Source organism: Humulus lupulus, chromosome 2 (assembly GCF_963169125.1).
Source record: "Humulus lupulus chromosome 2, drHumLupu1.1, whole genome shotgun sequence".
NCBI classification, from domain to species: domain Eukaryota; kingdom Viridiplantae; phylum Streptophyta; class Magnoliopsida; order Rosales; family Cannabaceae; genus Humulus; species Humulus lupulus.
This window is the reverse complement of record NC_084794.1, coordinates 208574642-208579824: the sequence shown is the minus strand read 5'-3', so window position 1 is coordinate 208579824 and position 5183 is coordinate 208574642. Positions and strand designations below refer to the sequence as shown.

The 5183-nt window shown below is 41.4% G+C and overlaps 1 non-coding gene across 1 annotated transcript; it reads right to left on the bottom strand.

Moving 5' to 3' along the window:
- Positions 1-1338: 1338 nt before the first annotated feature.
- Positions 1339-1445, bottom strand: LOC133820420 (small nucleolar RNA R71). The gene has a single exon (XR_009886830.1). It is a non-coding gene; the product is annotated as a small nucleolar RNA R71 (small nucleolar RNA).
- Positions 1446-5183: the final 3738 nt, after the last annotated feature.

Below are 5183 nucleotides of genomic sequence, written 5' to 3'. Positions count from 1 at the left end.
AAATAATTAAGATTGCTGAAAAGGATTTTAATTATTAGACAAAAGACTTGAATGGTGCATGATTAAGTTCTTAGATCTTAATTTTGTGAGGGTATAGACATATATCTTTACCTTGCATAATCTAATGGAATTGGGGCTTGATAGAAAATTCTCAAAATTAAATTAACTTAGACATAAGTAATTTAATTAGAGAGTTAAACCCATTTGATTTCGACAGAAACTTATGGACTTGATTAGAATTCTTGATTAGTAAACTGTCAGGAATGCCGCAACATTTTCATAGCATTGCTTCCAGGAATTGCAAAACAAGGGGAATTAATTATCCTAGCTTACCATTTTATTGTCAACTGATTTTCCTATTGCATCCCATTAATTTAGGCTTTAATTTCAGCTGTTAGTTATTTTTAATTGCATCTAAAAAAATCAACTTCCAATTTAATTTGAGTTTGGTTCTTTTATTTTTAATCATTTTGCTAAACTTTAATTTCACAATTTTAAGCTTAAAAACAATCCTTGTGGATACGATATTGGGTTCTTATCACCTTATTACTTATTGACAGTGTACACTTGCACTTAGTATCTATTATGCGCAACAAGTTTTTGGCGCCGTTGCCGGGGATTGTTTAAAGTCATTTATTGTGAAATTAAGTATATCACAATTTGGTTTCAACTGTTTTTTTTTACTGACTTGGGTGATTCTCGTGCGATTTCAGGTTTATACAGTGTATGAACGAGAATCAAGACCCTGAACTACTTCCCATTGATCTAGAAATCGAGCGTACCTTTAGAAGAAGGCGAAGAATACAAAAGTCGAAAAGGGAAGTAGTAGTGATGGATGCTGAGCAAGGGGCTCAACAGGGAGCTGGCCAAAGGGCAGCAAATCTAGCAGGAGTCGCTCATGATCCAGTAGCTCAAGGGGGAGTGGCTGCCAACAATGGGAAAAATGCAGTTATTGTAGCTGATGACAGAGATCGTGCTATTAGACTATATGCTCTCCCCCTCTTCAATGAGCTCAATCTAGGCATCGTCAGACCAGAAATTCAGGCAGCCCAGTTTGAATTGAAGCCAGTCATGTTCCAGATGCTTCAAACTGTGGGTCAGTTTAGTGGGATGCCAACAGAGGATCCTCACCTTCACCTTCGCTTGTTCATTGAAGTAAGTGACTCTTTCAAGCTGCCTGGAGTGACAGAGGATGCATTGAGACTAAAGTTGTTCCCATACTCCTTGAGAGACAGAGCCAGAGCTTGGTTGAACTCTTTGCCTTCTGATTCTGTGAGTACTTGGCAAGAGTTGGCTGAGCGGTTTTTGATGAAGTATTTTCCCCCCACTAAGAATGCCAAGCTCCGCAATGAGATTACTTCATTTCAGCAACTTGATGAAGAATCTTTATATGAGGCATGGGAGCGGTTTAAGGAGTTGTTGCGCAAATGCCCTCATCATGGCATTCCTCATTGCATCCAGATGGAGACATTTTATAATGGTCTAAATGCCCACACTAGAATGGTGGTTGATGCTTCAGCGAACGGGGCCCTTCTTGCTAAGTCATATAATGAGGCATATGAAATACTTGAGAGGACATCCAACAACAACTATCAGTGGCCTACTTCTAGAATGTCTACAGGTAGAAAGGTGGCTGGTATTCATGATGTAGATGCCATCACTTCTTTGGCAGCCCAAGTCTCCTCTATTTCTAATATGCTCAAGACAATGAATAGGGGAATGAATCAGTCAATGGGGCAGCCCATGGGGACACAAATGGGGCCTATGGAGAACATTTCTTGTGTGTATTGTGGTGAGGGTCATACTTTTGATAATTGCCCTTCCAATCCAGCAGCTGTGTGTTACATGGGGAAGCAAAATAGGAATAGCCCTTATTCTAATTCCTACAACCCATCATGGAGGCAACATCCCAACTTCTCGTGGAGTAATCAAGGGGCTGGTGCTAGCAATTCTTCTATGCCCCCAAGACCAAATTTCCCACCGGGTTATCCCCCATAAGAACCACAACAGAGGCCACAACAATAAGCAATGCAATCTAGCTCTCTTGAGAACATGTTGAAGGAGTATATAGTGAAGAATGAAGCCATGATCCAAAGCCAAGCTGCATCATTGAGAAACTTAGAAAACCAAGTTGGGCAGCTAGCTAATGAGCTTAGAAATAGACCCCATGGTACATTACCAAGTGACACCGAGAATCCAAGAAATGGGAGCAAAGAACATTGTAAAGTCGTCACTTTGAGAAGTGGGAAGGAGTTGGAGAATTCCAAGGTAAATTCTGGGCATGAGGGTGAGCCCTCTTCAATCCAAATAAATGAGGAAATTCAAAAAGACGCTGAAATTCCTAGTGTAGAAAAATCTGCCTCTGCCCAGAATGCTGCAGGAATGCCACAGCATCAGCCCCCAGACAGCTCAAGTACAAGACAGCCACCGCCATTTCCCCAACGTTTTCAGAAGCAAAAGTTGGACTCTCAATTTAAAAAGTTCCTTGACATCTTGAGGCAGCTACATATTAACATTCCCCTCGTTGAAGCCCTTGAGCAAATGCCCAACTATGTAAAGTTCATGAAAGACATCCTTACAAAGAAGAGAAGATTGGGGGAATTTGAGACAGTGGCTCTCACTAAGGAGTGTAGCTCATTCTTGCAAAACAAGCTACCACCAAAGATGAAAGATCCTGGGAGTTTCACCATTCCATGCACCATTGGTAATTCTTATTGTGGCATGGCTTTATGCGATTTAGGTGCAAGCATTAACTTGATGCCGATGTCTATTTTCAAGCAATTGGGGATTGGAGAAGTTAGGCCTACTACAGTTACTCTTCAGTTAGCAGATAGATCCCTCGCTCATCCGGATGGGAAGATTGAAGATGTATTGGTAAGGGTAGACAAGTTCATATTCCCTGCTGATTTTATTGTGTTAGACTATGAGGCAGATAGAGAGGTGCCCATTATTTTGGGGAGGCCTTTCCTTGCGACAGAAAGAACTTTAATAGATGTGCAAAAGGGGGAGCTGACTATGAGGGTCCAAGATGAAAAGGTGACTTTCAATGTTTTTAAAGCTATGAGATTTCCTGATGAGGTGGAAGAATGCTCAGTGGTTTCGGTGGTAGATTCTTTGGCATCAAGGGAATTGGAGACAAGTAATGTTGGTGATCCATTAGAGAGGTTATTGTTGTTTGATTCACACAGTGAGGAAGATGAGGAGGAGTACTTAGCTTGGTTAGAGGCTAATTCTCAAGGGTTAAGAACAAGAAACTGATTTGATTCATTGGAGTTGTCGTCTAGGGAGTTCAAGGCTCCTAAACCATCCATTGAAGAGCCACCTGAGTTGGAGCTGAAAGTTTTGCCATCACATTTGCGATATGCCTATTTGGGTCCATCATCCACTTTACCTGTTATTATTTCAGCAGAGTTGAACCATGATCAAGAAGAAAAGTTGCTTGAAGTATTGAGAAAGTTCAAAAAGGCCATTGGGTGGACTATTGCAGATATTCGAGGTATTAGTCCTTCTTTGTGTATGCATAAGATCTTGCTTGAAGACAGTGAAAAAAGTTCTGTTGAGGGGCAAAGAAGACTAAATCCTATCATGAAGGAAGTAGTGAAGAAAGAAATCATCAAGTGGCTGGATGCTGGCATTATTTATCCTATCTCTGACAGTTCATGGGTGAGTCCCGTGCAGTGTGTACCGAAGAAGGGTGGGATCACAGTGGTGAAGAATGAAGACAATGAGTTGATTCCTACTAGAACAGTGACTGGATGGAGAATTTGCATGGACTACAGGAAGTTAAACAAGGCCACTAGGAAGGATCATTTCCCTCTTCCTTTCATTGATCAGATGCTAGATAGACTTGCTGGGAGAGAGTACTATTGCTTCCTTGATGGGTACTCTGGTTACAATCAGATAGCAGTGGCCCCAGAAGATCAACACAAGACTACATTCACTTGCCCCTATGGCACCTTTGCATTTAGGAGAATGCCCTTCGGTTTATGCAATGCTCCTGCGACATTTCAGCGATGTATGATGGCGATCTTTACTGATATGGTTGAGAAATTTCTAGAGGTGTTCATGGATGATTTTTCAGTCTTCGGTGATTCTTATGATGATTGTCTGAGTAACTTGTCTAAGGTGTTGAAGAGATGTGAAGAGACAAACCTAGTCCTTAACTGGGAAAAGTGTCACTTCATGGTTAAGGAAGGTATTATTTTGGGGCATAAGGTATCTAAGCAAGGGATTGAAGTTGATAAGGCGAAAATTGAAGTTATTGAGAAGCTACCACCTCCTAATTCAGTGAAGAACATTAGGAGTTTCCTTAGGCATGCCGGTTTCTACAGAAGGTTCATCAAAGACTTCTCTAAGATCTCCAAACCACTTTGCAACCTTTTAGAGAAGGATACACCTTTCCACTTTGATGGAGCATGTTTGGAGGCTTTTCAAGAGTTGAAAAGGAGATTAATTTCAGCCCCTATCATTATTGCACCGGATTGGAGTTTGCCCTTCGAATTGATGTGTGACGCTAGCGCTTAAGCCATGGGGGTTGTGATGGGGCAGTGAAGGAACAAGGTGTTTCAATCTATTTATTATGCCAGCCGCACCTTGACAGGAGCTCAATTGAATTACACTGTAACTGAGAAGGAGCTACTAGCCATTGTCTTTGCTTTCGACAAGTTTCGCTCCTATCTTGTGGGAACTAAAGTGATTGTCTACACCGATCACTCAGCCATAAAGTATTTGATTTCCAAGAAAGATGCAAAGCCAAGATTGATTCAGTGGGTGCTTTTGCTTCAAGAGTTTGATGTTGAGATCCAAGATAGAAAAGGGGTAGAAAACCAAGTGGCTGACCATTTATCAAGAATGGAGCGTGAAGAAGATGCTAGCTCTCTTGTCCCCGTCAAAGAAACATTCCCTGACGAGCAAGTGTTTAGGGTCAACCATTCTAATGAGCTCCCTTGGTTTGCTGATTTTGCTAACTATTTGGCTAGTGGGTTGATGCCACCGGAGATGACTAGCCAACAAAGGAAGAAATTCTTGCATGATGTGAAGTCTTATTTTTGGGAGGAGCCCTTTCTATATAAGCAATGTGCAGATTAGATGATTAGAAGATGTGTAGCAGAACATGAAATTGAGGGTATTCTTTTCCATTGTCATGCATCTCCTTGTGGTGGTCATTTTGGGGGAGCGCGCAC